The sequence below is a fragment of the Bufo bufo genome, chromosome 6, assembly GCF_905171765.1.
Source record: "Bufo bufo chromosome 6, aBufBuf1.1, whole genome shotgun sequence".
Lineage (NCBI taxonomy): Eukaryota > Metazoa > Chordata > Amphibia > Anura > Bufonidae > Bufo > Bufo bufo.
In genome coordinates this window covers 382525316-382544905 of record NC_053394.1, presented here as the reverse complement: position 1 = coordinate 382544905, position 19590 = coordinate 382525316, and the positions used below count along the sequence as shown (strand labels likewise).

Here is a 19590-nt window from a genome sequence, read left to right as displayed (position 1 = left end):
CGCCCTCCTAAAGGAATACCATCTTAGTCTGCACACCCTGAACAAAATGTACCTCTAGATAAACCCAACAAGTGGGGTCCCCGCCACCCCTGTATTTGTAGAAGTCATGTGCTTCACTCATCTCACATGAATTTACCAGTGGGGGAATCCTTGGTTATTTTCTTCTTTCTATGTCCCACCAGCTCTGGATTGTTTAAGTTTTATAAGTGAGGACTTTATATAAAATATTTTGATTGGATATATAGAATTTTGGATCATTTTGTTTCCTATGACTATTCCCATTCCTATTATTGTATGGTGATACGGAGATGATATGTTTTACCTGGAGGATCTCTAATATTCTGCCTGTTCCATGAGCTCCATGGGCGAAGTTACAGTTTTGTTTGAGTTTTTAATCGGATCTTACAGGATACCTCTGATGGAGAGAGGGGGATAATGATCCTTTACTGTTTCTATGGATGGTTTTGGACGCTTCCTCTTAAAGGGGTATTCCCATCACCCAGTTTAGCATTATCTTCAACTGCCTTTCTGCTCCTGCTTGCCCTACTGTGCTTGTTATGTGGGCAGAGCTATGTTATCACATGATGATATGCAGAGCTCTGGATGAGTGTTCCTGATGCTGCCATATAGTAAAGTGTGCAGGGACTAAACAGGGAGAAACTGAGTGTTGTGCTGAGTATATATAGTATATAGACAGTAATCATACCTTACACTTCTGAAGCACAGGGGATCTTTCACATCCATATAGCACTACACTTTCTGAGCTCTCATTCTCCCCAGATCATCCTTTGCCTGCTGCCTAACACTGCTTGCTCACGTCCAGGTACATGGCCCAGCAGCTGTACATATATCACTAGTATGTCAGCTGCCTGGTGAGCACTGAAGTAGAAACCCAGTGCGGAGAGCTGGATGTCAAAGGCTCCCTTCCCCCTGCTATAGCCCGCTCCTTGTATAAGCTTCCCTTCCACTGCTCCATGCACACTGAAATCTGTTTACATACAGATAAGGGTCCATTCACACGTCTGTATGAAATGGGTCCGGATCCGTTCTGGAATTATGTGGAACAGATGCGAACTCATTCATTTTCGATGGGGACGGAAAAGATGCGGACAGCACACAGTGTGCTGTCCGCATCCGCATTTCATTTCCGGTCCGTGGCCCCGCATTTCCGGTCCGCGGCTCTGAAAAAACATAGAACATGCCCTATTCTTGTCCACAATAGCAGACAAGAATAGGCATTTCTATTGGGGTGCCGGCGGTGTTTTGTGGATCCGCGATTTGCGGATCCGCAAAACACCTACGGACGTCTGATGGACCCTAACAGTGTGATAACATGAAAGCCCACTGACAGCCATGACAAGGGCTCCACTGTTCTTATTTCTTTTACCTAACTGCCAAGCAGAGCTCAAAAACTGCTGCTGAAGATGTCCCAGACCTGCCCTACAGAAGTAGATGCAGAGAGGTGGCCGGGAGCTACTGCACATGATCCTACCAGGCACACTCCTGAGAATCTAGCCAGGTTTAGCACTAAAGCGCAGCCCGGCCATCACTGCAGGATGGCACAGGTGGCCGTATCCCATGGAAACCAATTATAAACAAGCCAGGGAACAAAGGAGGAAAATAAGGAAAATGGTGCAAAAAAGAAAACTAAGGGTATTTGCATTTTTCCTCAACTTTACAAAAGGAACAATGTGAGATATGATTGTTAAAATGGAAATACCCCTTTAATATATTCTGCAGGTGATTGCTTGTTTTGTACACATAGTGGTTTCTACCTTGCCAGGCAGGGGCCGTTGTGGTGCAGAAGCATCACTCGTCACATCTGGATGCCCCAGTGTGATGTGTAAATGTCCCACATGCCAAAATATATTTTAAAAGTATCAAAATATATAATAAAATACAAGTGAAAATAAAATAGAAAAGAATTTCTGCATAGTTTTTCTTTTCACATGAAAAAAACCCCCAAAAAAAACTATCAATATGACCAAAACAGGGAACCAATTTTAAAGGGGGTTTCTCATCTCACACAATGGGGGCATATCACTAGGATATGCCCCCATTGTCTTATAGGTGCGGGACCCGCACATTAATAAAAAGCCCCATGCGTCCATTAAAAACAAAGTTGCAAAAATTAGGTAGGCAGCACAATAAATAAAAATTAAAGGGGTTGTCCGGGGTCAGAGCTGAATCCAGACATATCCCCTTTTTCACCCAGACAGCCCCTCTGAGATGAGCATCAGAACATTTCATGTTTTGTTTTTTGCTTTTTTGTTTACATTTTTACACTGCTGGTCGGAGGCTTCTCAGTTGTTTTATTTACTATATAATAATAATTACTAAGATGTTCCCTCTATGCATTTTTTATCTCCTGTACCCCTAGGAAGACTGCAGTCCCTCTCATAGCAGGGAGGGTGGAGGCTCAATACCTGAGAGGGAATCTGGCCTTCGGCTGGCAGTTGGACCTATCCCACCTGAAGTACCTCTGGGTTAAGATGTCAGTTCCAAGATATCTCAAAATGGGGGATATGTGAGGGAATCTATTTTGTATAAACATTTCCTCCATCGTATATATGTGGAAAAAAAATTATTTGGATAGCTGGAAGGATGTAGGGACTTTCTGTGTATATACTGTAGATCAAATGCTCCTAGCTGCAAGGCCAAGGTAGTAGCACCCTCGCTTCCTTATCAGAGTCTGACATACAAGAGAGTATTGTTCTTTCTGAATTCGGGATGCGCTTCTAATGAATACTAACTTTGAGATAAGGTGCTGCAGAAGCTTTTTAGTTATTAGAAAGTTTTTAACCATTAACGGCTAGTTCTGTTAGTATGGTGCGGAAATATTACCTTATATAAATAACCAATCAAATCATTAGTCTCGCTTTCCACCCCTTTGGTGATGTGTCAGATTTGTCTGTGATTATCTGTGTGTTATAAAGATGTATACTTTTATGGAATAAAGGAGAGATAATCTGATTCAGCAGCGTGTCTGTGTCAGCTATCTGAGCGCTCATAAAACTTCAATTGGAATCCAGACAATCATAGAGGTAGGGGGTTTCGCCCCAACACTCCAGTCCACGTCTCTGAGATCTCCTGGATATTTCTTCTACAGGGAGTGCAGAATTATTAGGCAAATGAGTATTTTGACCACATCATCCTCTTTATGCATGTTGTCTTACTCCAAGCTGTATAGGCTCGAAAGCCTACTACCAATTTAGCATATTAGGTGATGTGCATCTCTGTAATGAGAAGGGGTGTGGTCTAATGACATCAACACCCTATATTAGGTGTGCATAATTATTAGGCAACTTCCTTTCCTTTGGCAAAATGGGTCAAAAGAAGGACTTGAAAGGTTCAGAAAAGTCAAAAATAGTGAGATATCTTGCAGAGGGATGCAGCACTCTTAAAATTGCAAAGCTTCTGAAGCGTGATCATCGAACAATCAAGCGTTTCATTCAAAATAGTCAACAGGGTCGCAAGAAGCGTGTGGAAAAACCAAGGCGCAAAATAACTGCCCATGAACTGAGAAAAGTCAAGCGTGCAGCTGCCAAGATGCCACTTGCCACCAGTTTGGCCATATTTCAGAGCTGCAACATCACTGGAGTGCCCAAAAGCACAAGGTGTGCAATACTCAGAGACATGGCCAACGTAAGAAAGGCTGAAAGACGACCACCACTGAACAAGACACACAAGCTGAAACGTCAAGACTGGGCCAAGAAATATCTCAAGACTGATTTTTCTAAGGTTTTATGGACTGATGAAATGAGAGTGAGTCTTGATGGGCCAGATGGATGGGCCCGTGGCTGGATTGGTAAAGGGCAGAGAGCTCCAGTCCGACTCAGACGCCAGCAAGGTGGAGGTGGAGTACTGGTTTGGGCTGGTATCATCAAAGATGAGCTTGTGGGGCCTTTTCAGGTTGAGGATGGAGTCAAGCTCAACTCCCAGTCCTACTGCCAGTTTCTGGAAGACACCTTCTTCAAGCAGTGGTACAGGAAGAAGTCTGCATCCTTCAAGAAAAACATGATTTTCATGCAGGACAATGCTCCATCACACGCGTCCAAGTACTCCATAGCGTGGCTGGCAAGAAAGGGTGTAAAAGAAGAAAATCTAATAACATGGCCTCCTTGTTCACCTGATCTGAACCCCATTGAGAACCTGTGGTCCATCATCAAATGTGAGATTTACAAGGAGGGAAAACAGTACACCTCTCTGAACAGTGTATGGGAGGCTGTGGTTGCTGCTGCACGCAATGTTGATGGTGAACAGATCAAAACACTGACAGAATCCATGGATGGCAGGCTTTTGAGTGTCCTTGCAAAGAAAGGTGGCTATATTGGTCACTGATTTGTTTTTGTTTTGTTTTTGAATGTCAGAAATGTTTATTTGTGAATGTTGAGATGTTATATTGGTTTCACTGGTAAAAATAAATAATTGAAATGGGTATATATTTGTTTTTTGTTAAGTTGCCTAATAATTATGCACAGTAATAGTCACCTGCACACACAGATAAATAGCTAAAACTAAAAACTACTTCCAAAAATATTCAGCTTTGATATTAATGAGTTTTTTGGGTTCATTGAGAACATGGTTGTTGTTCAATAATAAAATTAATCCTCAAAAATACAACTTGCCTAATAATTCTGCACTCCCTGTAGATAACATCCTCTGTGTCAGTCCACGTCTCTGAGATCTCCTGGATATGTCTTCTATATAACGCCCCCTTCTCCAGTCCACGTCTCTGAGATCTCCTGGATATGTCTTCTATATAATGCCCCCTGCTCCAGTCCACGTCTCTGATCTCCTGGATATGTCTTCTATATGATGCCCTCTCCTACAGTCCACGTCTCTGAGATCTCCTGGATATGTCTTCTATATAACGCCCCCTGCTCCAGTCCACATCTCTGAGATCTCCTGGATATGTCTTCTACATAACGTCCCCTGCTCCAGTCCACGTCTCTGAGATCTCCTGGATATGTCTTCTATATAATGCCCCCTGCTCCAGTCCATGTCTCTGAGATCTCCTGGATATGTCTTCTATATGATGCCCTCTCCTACAGTCCACACCTCTGAGATCACCTGGATATGTCTTCTATATAACGCCCCCTCCTCCAGTCCACGTCTCTGAGATCTCTTGGATATGTCTTCTATATAACACCCCCTTCTCCAGTCCACGTTTCTGAGATCTCCTGGATATGTCTTCTATATAACACCCCCTTCTCCAGTCCACGTATCTGAGATCTCCTGGATAGGTCTTCTATATAACGCTCTCTCCTACAGTCTACGCCTGAGATCTCCTGGATATGTCTTCTATATAATGCCCCCTGCTCCAGTCCACGTCTCTGATCTCCTGTATATGCCTTCTATATAATGCCCCTGTTCTAGTCTATGTCTCTGAGATCTCCTGCATATGTCTTCTATATAACGCTCCAGTCCACGTCTCTGAGATCTCCTGGATATGTTTTCTATATAACGCCCCCTGCTCCAGTCCACGTCTCTGAGATCTCCTGGATATGTCTTCTATATAACGTCCCCTGCTCCAGTCCACGTCTCTGACATCTCCTGGATATGTCTTCTATATAACGCCCCCTTCTCCAGTCCACGTCTCTGAGATCTCCTGGATATGTCTTCTATATAACTCCCCCTGCTCCAGTCCACGTCTCTGATCTCCTGCATATGTCTTCTATATAATGTCCCCTGCTCGAGTCCACGTCTCTGAGATCTCCTGCATATGTTTTCTATATAACACTCCCTGTTACAGGCTTTTGTTTACCTGAAGGAGGGAAAGGCCAGTCATTAAAACGCGTTATATGTTAGAAGTGAACTCTTGTCAGTTGCTTTTTATATTAATATCTTTCCGCTGGTGTCCTGTCCCAGAAGCCTGCGTGCTTACTTCCTGGTTCAGGTTCTTGGGAATCTGTTCATTACCTGCGGATGGAGCTGCGGATCTTCTCAGCTGTGGAGTCTTACATGTTTGGAGCTGGTGAGGGTTCCAGTTACCTGGGCGGGGCGTGTCCTTCACCATGGAGCGTCCTGTGGTTCTATTTCTTCCAGCATGTGTGGGAGGAGTCATATAGAAACATATAGAAACATATAGAATGTGTCGGCAGATAAGAACCATTTGGCCCATCTAGTCTGCCCAATATACTGAGTACTATGGATAGCCCCTGGCCCTATCTTATATGAAGGATGGCCTTATGCCTATCCCATGCATGCTTAAACTCCTTCACTGTATTTGCAGCTACCACTTCTGCAGGAAGGCTATTCCATGCATCTACTACTCTCTCAGTAAAGTAATACTTCCTTATATCACTTTTAAACCTTTGCCCCTCTAATTTAAAACTATGTCCTCTTGTAGCAGTTTTTCTTCTTTTAAATATTTTCTCCTCCTTTACCTTGTTGATTCCCTTTATGTATATAAAAGTTTCTATCATATCCCCTCTGTCTCGTCTTTCTTCCAAGCTATACATGTTAAGGTCCTTTAATCTTTTCTGGTAAGTTTTATCCTGCAATCCATGTACTAGTTTAGTAGCTCTTCTCTGAACTCTCTCCAAAGTATCAATATCCTTCTGCAGATATGGTCTCCAGTACTGTGCACAATACTCCAAATGAGGTATCACTAGTGCTCTGTAGAGCGGCATGAGCACCTCCCTCTTTCTACTGGTAATTCCTCTCCCTATACACCCAAGCATTCTGCTAGCATTTCCTGCTGCTCTATGACATTGTCTGCCTACCTTTAAGTCTTCTGAAATAATGACCCCTAAATCCCTTTCCTCAGATACTGAGGTTAGAACTGTATCACTGATTTTATATTCTGCTCTTGGGTTTTTACGCCCCAGGTGCATTATTTTGCACTTATCCACATTAAATTTTAGTTGCCAGATTTTTGACCATTCGTCTAGTTTTCCTAAATCCTTTTCCATTTGGTGTATCCCTCCTAGAGTCAGGCTCTAGGTTGTACTACAGAAGGTACAGGACCTGTGATGATGTCATGACCATGTGACCATGTGTGGCAGGAGTCATGTAAATCACATGACCAGGTTTATCTGCTCTGTGTATACAGGGCTCTGCTGTGCAGTTAATATTTCCAGTGTGTATGTATCTGTAGTGCTGTATGTTTATATGGATGAGCTGTATCTTTATGCAACCAAGCTGTTTAGGTGTAATATGCCTCTAAAGAGTGTATGTGAGCTGTGTATGTGTAATGTTCAGTTACTACAGCGGAGTCTTTGTCATGTCCATGTAGCAGAGCTGTGTATGTGTAATGTTCAGTTACTACAGCTGAGTCTTTGTCATGTCCATGTAGCAGAGCTGTGTATGTGTAATGTTCAGTTACTACAGCTGAGTCTGTGTCATGTCCATGTAGCAGAGCCGGCGATGTAATCTGCTGGTATCGGGGCTCTGTGTGTGCTCAGGAGATGTTTAGGGGTAACTCTGTCCCTTTTATCCATATCAGTTATTAGAAATGATGTCAGCGATACCTTATGTCGGGGCAGATGTAGGATTTCCGCTGTGGGGGAAAAGGAGGAATAAACTTCTCTTCTGTTATTCCTAGTGTTAGCACATAAATGGCCGCGCTGTGTCTTATCGCTGGGGATTTTCTTTGTAGTTGATCTGAGCTTGTCTGCTGCTCCATTCCAATGAGGGAACATGGGCCCCGTTCTCATGACTGGCAGGGGCCCCTAGCAAATGGGCCTCCACAATGAGTGGATAGGAGATAAGTTCTCTTTAACCCCTTCAGGACACAGCCATTTTTCACCTTAAGGACCAGGCCATTTTTAGCAAATCTTAGATAACTTTTACGCTTTTACTTATCCAGGCCATTCTGAGATTGTTTTCTTGTCACATATTATACTTCATGACAGTGGTAAAATTGAGTCAAAAAATTTCATTTTTATTTATATAATTTCATTTTCTCTACTTTTATAACACCACACAAGAAAAAAAAGTTTCGTCTGCTACTGGGCAAAAACCATTTGTCCTACATTAAATCGAGTGTGCGGATTACAAATCCGAAGTCAGAATTGTTGTAACACGTCACAAAATTTTGCTATGCATAAGTATGCCTAAAAGAATTAAGCATTTGGAAAGCATTGAATAATTTTGAACATAACGAGTTTTACTCCAACAATTACCTGATCTACATCAAAGTTTGCGCAGTAAACAGTGTATGAAAATGTAATGGAATAACAACATTTCAAAAAGTCTTGTTTTTCCGTTTAAAGTCTCACTTGAGCAAGGCCCAGTACTGTTAAAAGTGCTTCAGGCATCTGTTTTTGCGTTTGTGAACAGCTCTATTTTCCCGTTGCAAAAACCAGCAGTAGTCCCCCATCATGTTGGGAATCCAGTGGCCTTGATACCTGTTCTCCATTGTAGAAATATCTTTATGGAACCGCTCTCCATGTTCGTCACTTACGTCTCCCAAATTGGGTGGGGAATGTAGAAATGCACTTTCAATGACATTCGGCAGCCAAGTTGTTTATATGCTGTAAGCATGTTGTCTACTAATTCAGCATAGTTTGCAGCTCGTCTGTTCCCAAGGAAGTTCTGCACTACTAGCACAAATGCATCCCAAGCTGCAAGACGCACTCGCTTTGTCAGATTCTTGCGTTGATCATAAGTAGTGTATTTGCCACATATGTAGCAGAAATTTTCTGGATCATTAACACATTTGCGTTTATCCATCTTAAGTTTCAAAATTGATAGCACTATAACAGATCACTTTATCAAAATCTGTCCAGCTTGCCTTATATACTTACTGTTGACATCAGCCTGAGTGCGTCCGAACAGGTCTGTCCATTGGAATATCTCCAATATAATGCAATAATATTAAAACTGAATAGACGTTGCATGTATAACTTAAACCTTTAAGGACCTCCGCCGTACATGTACGGCAGAAGTCGGGTCCCCAAACATGGCGCCCGCTCGCAGGTGCAGCGGGCTCCATAGCCACCGGGTTTCTGCTATTTTAAATAGCAGAGACCCGCAGCATACATTTTCCCCTTCAGATGCCGTGGTCAAATGTGACCACGGCATCTGCGCAGTCTGGAAGTGGAAGTCGCGCACTTTTGCTCCGGTAACAGCATTCCCCGGCTGAGATCGGGGAACCTGTTACATTGATCTAATAGGCTGAAGCCTCAATCTGGCTTCGGTGCCTATTAGATGACTATACCAATACAGGCCACTAGGTGGCAGCATTGTATTGGTATAGTGCAAGTGAAGTGTTCAATGGTGTCTATATAGACATCAATGAACACAATACACAATCTAATGATTGCCAGTTATTGTCACCCAAGGTGACTTAAAAAAAAGGAAAAAAAAAAAGTTTTTGCAAATATAAAAAAAAAAAAAGTTCAAATCACCCCCCTTTCCTTAAAATAAAAAATAAAAAAACATCATATGCATTTCCGCATGCGAAAATGCCCATACTATTAAAATATAACAAAATTAATGGCATATGGCAAATGGCGTAACGAAAAAAAGCCAATTTGCCATTTTTGGTCACTTCAACTACCCAATAATTTTTTTATAAAAAGTGATCAAAAAGTTGCACACACTTCAAATTGGTATCACTGAAAACAACAGATCGTCCCGCAAAAAATTAGCCCTCATACAGCCTCGCACACATAACTACAAAAAAGTTATAGGGGTCAGAATATGGATATAAAATATATTTTTTTTTTTCCTCAAAGGTTTAAAAAAAAAAAGTATAAAAGCGCAAGAAAAATTATACAATTGTGGTATCGTTGTAACCGTACTGACCTGGAGAATAAAGATAACAGGTCAATTTTACCGCATAGTGTACGTAAAAAAATAAAATAACCTTTATCAGAATAGCATTTTTTCCCAATTCTACCCCATTTGGAATTTTTTCCCGCTTTCTACTACATGGTATGCAACCGTAAATGGTGCGATTAGAAAGTACAACTTGTTCCGCAAAAAATAAGCCCTCATAACGCTATGTGAATGGAAAAGTAAAAAAGTTAGGACTATGGGAAGGCGGGGAGTGAAAAACAAAAACGCAATGGAAAATCCCAGGGTCCTTAAAGGGGTTAAAATCTAGATGTGTCAGGCAAATTCCGAGTTCATATTTGTAATACGCGCGCTCATTTTAGTATAAATCACGTTTTTCTCACAGTAGCAAAATCATTGTTGCCCGGTGTAATAGATAGTAATAACTTCAAAAATAGTTAGAACTTTACATTCCCCATTTGTCTACTTCATGTTTGGATCATTTTGTGAATGCCATTTTATTTTTTGCGGACGTTAGAAGGCTAAGGCTACTTTTACACTTGCGGCAGAGTGATTCGGCAATCAGGCAATCTGCATACAAACGGACAGCATTTGTAGACGGATACGGATCTGTCTCACAAATGCATTGCAAAAACGGATCAGTCTCTCCGTTTGTCATACGGACAAATGGATCCGTTTCTATTTTTTTTTCACATTTTTACTGGCCTGCGCATGCGCAGACCGGAAGGACGGATCCGGAATTGCAGTATTTTTAATCGGATCCAGCATTCCTGCAACTGATCCGGAATTTTGGAAGGAGATAATACCGCAGCATGCTGCGGCGGTATTTCCTCCGTCAAAACTGATGACATCCTGATGCATCCTGAACGGATTTTCCTCTATTCAGAATGCATGGGGACAAAACTGATCAGTTCTTTTCCGGTATTGAGCTCCTGTGACGGAACTTAACACCGGAAAATCCTAGTGTGAAAGTTCCCTTGGAAGTTCAGAAGAAAATCTTTAAATTTTTGTGAAAATTTCCAAAACACACTTTTTAAGGACCAGTTCAGGTCTGAAGTCACTTTGTGAGGCTTACAAAATAGAAACCACCCATAAATGGCCCCATTTTAGAAACTACACCCCTCAAGGTATTCAAAAATGATTTTACAAACTTTGTTAATCTTTTAGGTGTTCCACAAGAATTTTAATGGAAAATGTATATGAAATTTCAGAATTTCACTTTTTTTGCCAGATTTTCCATTTTAATAAATTTTTTGAGTAACAAAGCAAGGGTTAACAGCCAAACAAAACTCAATATTTATTGCCCTGATTCTGTAGTTTACAGAAACACCCCATATGTGGTCGTAAACTTCTGTACAGGCACATGGCAGGGCGCAGAATGAAAGGAATGCCATATGGTTTTTGGAGGGCAGATTTTACTGGGATAATATTAAGTTGCCATGTCACATTTGAAGACCCCTGATGCACCCCTAGAGTAGAAACTCCCAAAAAATGACCGCATTTTTTTAAAACTATGGGATAAGGTGGCAGTTTTGTTGGTACTATTTTAGGGTACATATGATTTTTGGCACCGTTTTTATTTTTTGTTATTTAAATCGTTCATCTGACAAGTTAGATCATGGGCTATTTTTATAGAGCAGGTTGTTACGGACGCCACAACCTTTTTTTGGCTGTTTGTTTCAGTTTTACATAATAAAACATTTTTGAAAAAAATTATCTTTTAGTGTCTCCATATTCTGAAAGCCATAGTTTATTTTTATTTTTTGGTGACTGTCTTATGTAGGGGCTAATTTTTTTCGGTATGAGATGAAGGTTTGATTGGTACTATTTTAGGGTGCATATGACTTTTTTATCGCTTGCTATTACACTTTTTGTGATGTAAGGTGACAAAAAATGGCTTTTTTGACACACTTTTTTTTGCGGTATTCACCTGAGGGGTTAGGTCATGTGATATTTTTATAGAGCAGGTCGGTACAGACGCAACGATACCTAATATGTATACTTTTTTTATTTGTTTAAGTTTTACACAATTATATCATTTTTTAAACAAAAAAAAAATCATCTTTTAGTGTCTCCATAGTCTGAGAGCCATAGTTTATTTTTATTTTTTGGGCGATTGTCTTAATTAGGGTCCTATTTTTTCCGGGATGAGGTGATGGTTAGATTGATACTATTTTGGGGGGCATACGCCTTTTTGATCGCTTGCTGTTGCACTTTTAGTGATGTAAGGTGACAAAAAAAGTTTTTTTTAGCACAATTTTTATTTTATTTTTTTGACGGTGTTCATCTGAGGGGTTAGGTTATGTGATATTTTTATAGAGCCGGTCGACATAGACGCAGCGATAACTAATATGTCTAATTTTCTTTTTTTCACTATTTTGTGCAAATTTTTTTACTTTATTTTGGGAAAAGGACACTTTTATTTTTTGTACTTGAAACTAAATTTTTTTGTAAAACTTTTTTTTAATTTCTTTTTTCACTTTATTTTTTGTCCCGCTCTGGGACTTCAAGATTTCAGGGTCTGATCCCTGTTTCAATATAGCACAATATAATCGGTATTGTTCTGTATTCAACTGTCAGTGTCTTACACTGTATAAGACGCTAACAGTTGCCTAGGAGACCCAGCCCTGAGGCTGGATCTCCTGGGCCTCCATAGCTGGCAGTCCTGATGCCTGTTCAAGGCATCGGGGCTGCCATAGCAACCATTGGGTCCCCGTCACCACAGCACGGGGACCCGATGGGGATGTACAAGCTGCCGCAAACCCCCTGTATGCCGCGGTCAGCGTGACCGTGGCATACAGGGGTTTAATCCGCCGGCATCTGTGTTTTCACCCATGCTGGCAGATACAGCTCATCGTGGCAGCACATGTGGGGCAGAGCATTTACCCTAGGACGAGAATGCTCGTCCTAAGGTGTTAAGTGCTGGCCAGTTAGGACGAGCATTCTCGTCCAAGGTCCTTAATGTGTTAATAGTGCCGCCTTGCGTCAGTTTTGTGTGACTGGCTGAATATATAAGATGAGATTTTAGTCTTTGGAGATAAGAAAAAACGCATCCGGCGACGCTGAAGAACGGCGGACGGGGGATGGAGAGAAGGCGGGAAGGTTGTCCTCAGTGACAGCGGTAAAGCAGGTTATGTGGGAAGAGCAGCGAGTAGTAACGTAGAGAGGCTGAGAGGACGGCGGCTCCGAGCTTCATCTAACACTGCCGATGGTTTAGAGATAAGAGGCATAGTCCTCAGCTGAGATGAGTGGTGTCAGACGGGGTACGGGGGGGGGGCAGAGGGATAGGTAAAGGTATAAAATAATTATTTGGGGTTGTGGGCAGTGATGGCCACCTGCCGGGACGGTTCGCGAACACGATCGCGATCAAATGTTCGTGAAACGCAAGTTCGCGGCGGGTCCCATTCATTTTAATGGCAGGCGAACCTGAAAAACCTTCATCTCATATTTGCAGCCAAGAAATAATTACTAGAAGTGCACAAATAGTCCCACAACATGGACAGTGACATACCAGATGTATTATTCGAATTTGCGATCTCCGTTCATTATTTTTTTCAATGTGAAATATCGGCAATATAATTTTCGCGTACGCACATGCGCAAATGCACTATAAAGAAAGTATATTGGTATATAACACCCCACTTCAATCAGTTTTTTGGGGGGACGACTGGTATATGACACCGGTAGAAATTATTTGTTCCAATAACGCTTGTCCCTCTATATACCTGCAGTATCGCAGCAGAACCGCACACAACTGCCGCACAATACAAATGCACTATAATATACTTTCTAACATAGAAAGTATATTATAACATTGTACAAGGAAGGCAATTCATTAGAATATACATAAAGATAAAATGTAACCTTTAATAATGTTACTATGAGGGTCCATTCACACGTCCGTAAGTGTTTTGTGGATCCGCACATCGCCGGCACTATAATAGAAAATGCCTAATCTTGTCTGCAATTGCGGACAAGAATAGGACATATTCTATTTTTTTGCGGAAACGGAAGCACTGATGCGGAAGTGCGGATCCACAAATGCGGATGCGGACAGCACATTCCAGACCCATTGAAAATGAATGGGTCTGCACCCATTCCGCAAAATTGCAGAATGGATGCGGACCCATTTTGTGGACGTGTGAATGGAAAAGATATCCCTCAAAATGAAAATAAATTAAATTATTAAAGTTAAGCAAAAAGCATAGATGTGGTAGGCAATAACAAGTGCTCGGCGGCACCAAATCAGAAATCATATGTCCTACCACAATCCGGGGGGTTCCAGTGCACATCCATGAATCCCGGAGGGAAAGCAAAAAACATCTATCCCTGGGCTAGATGATGATGTGGTATTGAAGGACAGGGTGGGCAAAGAACTGTCCCTGATATTGCCCTACAGGGGGGTGCTATTCTAACCACAGACCACCCGTCCTGATAAGAGCAACCTCGTCCGGAACCTTACCCTATATAAAAATGGCCCTAGTAAGCACCTAGCCCCTAGGCCCCTGACTTCCAGGTGATCACTATATACATCTATGTGTTTTTGACTAATTATAAAAGTATATTATAAGTTTATCGCACCCCTCTGTGTATCACACCTATTGATAGCACACCTATACCAGTCCTTAAAAAGACTTTTGTGGCCCTATTAGCTAGCGTTTGGTGTCCCTAACATAGAAACATAGAAACATAGAATGTGTCGGCAGATAAGAACCATTTGGCCCATCTAGTCTGCCCAATATACTAAATACTATGGATAGCCCCTGGCCCTATCTTATATGAAGGATGGCCTTATGCCTATCCCATGCATGCTTAAACTCCTCCACTGTATTTGCAGCTTACTATGAGGGTCCATTCACACGTCCGTAAGTGTTTTGTGGATCCGCACATCGCCGGCACTATAATAGAAAATGCCTAATCTTGTCTGCAATTGCGGACAAGAATAGGACATATTCAATTTTTTTGCGGAAACGGAAGCACTGATGCGGAAGTGCGGATCCGCAAATGCGGATGCGGACAGCACATTCCAGACCCATTGAAAATGAATGGGTCTGCACCCATTCCGCAAAATTGCCTGAGGACAGCCTGTCCCTGCTCCACACAGCAACCTCTCCCTACACTGGCAAAACACTGAATGTAAAATGGCGGCCAGATCAGGTTTATTTATAAGGTAGGGGGTATGTCCATGGGCTAAAAACGTCTCAATTGGCTGTCCTGTACCACCTGATGGATGTGTCATGGGTCAAAGTATGGACTAGTTAAATATATAAACCCGGATGCCAAGTAAGAAGGCCCATTGTCCCGTTGTCCATTATCATGAATTTAAAAAGACAGTAGAGGATAGTGACTCCAACATGTCTAGATTATGGGTAATTAAAATGTTGTGAAGAAACCCTCATTATTGATGTATATTGGAGAGGTTAAGAAGGTCATGTGAACATATTAGGTATTTAGAATTAATGTTTAAGGTTGTGATATTCATCTGCAATACCACAGTGCCATCTAGAGGCAGATGGACAATATTATATTATTTTATAACTAGTTTTCTATAGCATATCAAGGGTTAAGATGACATCATAGTAGTATTAACATACGTTACACCCTCCTCAGTTGATTGGGAGATCATAATCCAGGAGGAGGTAACATAAATATCAGGGAGGATAAGTACTGCTGGGGTAGGAACATAGGGGAATCAGACCATTAGATCATCAAACCATCAGATCATCAAATCATCTCAAGGAACAGGGTCCTCACAAGAAAGACAAGATCCATAAAGGAATCTGATCATAAGAAAGATATATCAGAAGAAACTTGAATTATATTTTGACTACTAGAGAACTCCTGAGAACTGATCCCATCCGAGACTCTGCCCATCCTTGACTTGGTAATGTATAAGGGCCGTTTATGTACCCTGGTTACAGTACCATATATGTACAAATTACAATACTGGCACATAAGGGGGGGCTACTGGCACAGACATAAAGGGGGGCTGCTGGCACATAATGGGGGCTGCTGGCACATAAGGGGGGGCTACTGGCACATAAGGGGAGCTACTGGCACATAAGGGGGGCTACTGGCACATAAGGGGGGGCTACTGGCACATAAGGGAGGCTAATGGCACATAGGGGGGGGCTACTGGCACATAAGAGGGAGCTACTGGCACATAAGGGGGGCTACTGGGACATAAGGGGGGCTACTGGCACATAAGGGGAGCTACTGGCACATACGGGGGGTTATTGGCACATAAGGGGGACTACTGGCACATGATGGGGGGGCTACTGGCACATAAGGGGGCTGCTGGCCGATAAGGGGGACTACTGGCACATAAGGGGAGCTACTGGCACATAAGGGGGGCTGCTGGCATATAAGGGGGGCTACTGGCACATGATAGGAGGCTACTGGCACATAAGGGGAGCTACTGGCACATAAGGGGGGCTACTGGCACATAAGGGGTGCTGCTGGCACATAAGGGGGGCTGCTGGCACATAAGCGAGACTACTGGCACATAAGGGGGGCTACTGGCACATAAGGGGGGCTACTGGCACATAAGGGGGCTACAGGCACATGATAGGAGGCTACTGGCACATAAGGGGGGGTTACTGGCACTTGATAGGGGGGCTACTGGCACATGATGGTGGGGGGCTCTTATTACTGGCACATGATTGGGAGGAATCTATGGGGGCACATCTTACTGGCACATTATTGGGTGGCACTATAGGGGCATCTACTGAGGCTAAAAAGAAGGGGTATTTTATATGGGGGGCTCTGTATAGGGGCATTTTATACTGGGACACATTATGGTGGGTACTATGGTGAAGGGGGGAGAGGAGCACTATGGGGTCATCTACGGGGGCACTGAGAAGGGGTATTTTATATTGGCACATTATAGGAACATTAGTTTAACTGGGGGCATTACAAGGGGGTATGTTTTGCACATTATAAGGAGAATTATTTGTACTGGGGGGGCATTATAGTGGGCTTTATTACTCCCCCATGGTATGACCCCATAGTAGCAGCACCAGCCTCTCCCTGCTCTGCTATCCCTCTGCCCTTTCTCCAAATCCTTATTATGAAATCTTTCCCATTAGGATAAAGCACAACATCCGCTCCACCGAGCCCCCGGCCAAATTATAAGTTTTCATGTGGAGTATGTTTATGTTATACACATATAGCCTACACTGTGCCACACAATATACAGTATACCTCTACACTGTGTAGGGGTTATACTGTTTAATGTACAGCATGGCAAAAAAAAAAGAATATATATATATATATATGGTGAGACGGTTGCAAATACTCTTCTGATATGATTTCATCGAGCAGTTTTAATGGGGGGGGGGGGGGGAAAGTTTTTTGGACACTCGCCCTGAGAGAAATTTTACCTAGAAACTGCACTGTAACGTTATATTTATTGCTTGTGATATTAATAAGTTACTTCTATCGGTATATAGATAGATAAAAATCCCCATATTGTGGGAATATATAGTGTTAAGTGCCTCCATAATGTTTAGTGTTCTATAAGCAAAGATGCATATTGCTAATGTAAAATCTGGCATTATTTGAAAAGAGGACTAAACCTTTGGAAAGTTATATTCCGTAGTCTGATTGCTGAATTGAATAAATTATCATATTAATATCATATATATTTTTGATTGTCATAGGCTGAGACAGAGTCAAGGGACAACAATTATTGTGTTTTGTCATGTTATAACCTGTTGGTAAACAGAAGATTCTGAGTTACTCTTGATATATTAATTATTGGTCTGTTTGCTAAAAATATAGCATTTGCATTTTATCATATGTAACTTTAAAGGGAACCTGTCATGTGGATATTTGATTATAATCTAACTAATTATATACAATCATTAACTACTAAAAAGTACTTTAGATGTATTCACTTACTGGTGTGACAGATGGTTACCTCATAATATAAACACAAAGATGCCGCATGCTAATGAGCTGATTGGAGTCCGGCGTGATGTCATGGAGTCCAGCGTTTATTTAATTCAGAGCTATAGCCACTCCCCTGCCCACCTGCTGCTGATTCATATGGAAAAAAACTGTCATTCAGCAGCAGGTAGGCGGGGAGAGTCAGGAGCTCATGAATATTCAGGACTCATCATTATCAGCTGGAGCTTTTCAATACAAGATGTTGGCAGATTGACTGGGTCAATTAAAGAAAGTGACCCAGCATTGTGCTAAGAGAATCAATCACTTATTTATGTTGCCCTTAGTTAGGACACCATAAAACTGGTGACAGGTTCCCTTTAAGTCATTCTGTATTAGTAAAGTGATGGTGTTTGGTTACAGCACCATTTAGTGGTGGTGAGTGGTATCACAGTTTAAAATCTGTATGTCTGAAAATTGTCGGTATTTTATTGGATTTATATGCATTCTGTAAATTTTTTTTATATTTTTGTCCTTTTTTTTTTCATTAATTGCATAAATTAAATTTAGAGTCTCAAGATAAAAGAAAAGACATTTTTATGTCCGCCTAGTGGATTTCCTGACTGATTTCCATATTTTATTGACATTTTATCTCTTATAGGATATTTATATTTTATATAAAAGATATAGTTTTGACAGTCTTATAAAGCAGATACTTTAATTATAAAAGAGCTCATTAGCATGCAGGAAATGTGGTGACTGTCGAGATGCTGGTCCAGAACAGGAGAGGTAAATCCATGTCTGATGGGAAATGGGGGTCTGATCTGAGGTCTGATGGAGAATGGGTGTCTGATCTAAAATATTTTTCTGACTTTCTAACTCTAAAACCTAGGTGAGTCTTATGAAGCCAAAAATACACTAAGTAGATTGTGGTCAGAGAGGGAAGTTTGAAAAGTAAAGGAGGATTTACACGGCCCCCAGAATCAGGCAGATTACTGGGAACGAGCGTTCCTGTGAATGGTTGTTCCAGACAATCTGCCCATGTAAATGTGCTGCTGATCACTCAATGAACAAGCAAAACACTCGTTCGTTGGGTGATCCTGTGGTTTGTGCAGGCACCCCTGTTTCTGGGCAGCAGATGGTATGGTCTATACAGCCATAAGCTGCTCAGAAACCATTAATCTGTACAAGAATGAGGGATCGCAATACAAACTGCTCCTCCTACTGTGGAGGTGATAACTGCATGTAAATGTGTGGTCTCCTTCACTGAACGAGCAGCTGAATGCTTCCTTCCTGACCATCGGCCACTCCATCGACCCATCTAAACCTACTTTTAAATAGGGAACAGAGGCAGGTGAAAAGAAGACCAAGTGAGGACCATTGTAGGAGACCAAAGGAGGAGGTGAGACTGAAGAGAACAGTTATGTAGCTGAATGTCGTGTCTTCATAGAAATGGTGGATTTTATGCACCTCATATGGTCCTGTGAAAGAAATAAGTGGTTCATGAGCAGGAATTGTGCTAATTGTCTTTAGTTGTCAAGTATTCTCCAGTTTTAAGTCTTTGTGGTCATCTGTTTGGCTAACATCCACTTATGGGTTATGAAGAGCTTGATTTTTACAGACTGCAAGGAAAGAGGAACTGATGACGTCAGCAGTACATTTTACTATATGTTTTAAGCAGCATCCATTTTGTCTGCTTCCTCCGTATGTTTAATCAGAAGCGTACCTGCCCCTTTAACAGCAACCTCCACAGTGACCACCCCTTTAACATTGACTACCCCTTTAACAATGACCTTCATAGTAGCCGCCCCTTTAACAGTGACCTCCACAGTACCCGCCCCTTTAACAGTGACCTCCACAGTGCCCACCCCTTTAATAGTGACCTCTGCAGTGCCTGCCCCCTTAACAATGACCTCCACAGTGCCCGCCCCTTTAACCGTGAACCCCACAGCACCC

At 41.9% G+C, this 19590-nt stretch overlaps 1 protein-coding gene and 1 pseudogene across 1 annotated transcript in view; one reads left to right on the top strand and one right to left on the bottom strand.

Annotated features, from left to right (window-relative positions):
• The window catches only part of LOC121003519, an 869303-nt pseudogene that overhangs the window by 216857 nt on the left and 632856 nt on the right, over positions 1-19590 (bottom strand).
• LOC121003546 (zinc finger protein 22-like) overlaps positions 1-19590 on the top strand; it is a 717821-nt gene that overhangs the window by 409743 nt on the left and 288488 nt on the right. The gene's annotated exons all lie outside the window — the stretch shown is intronic.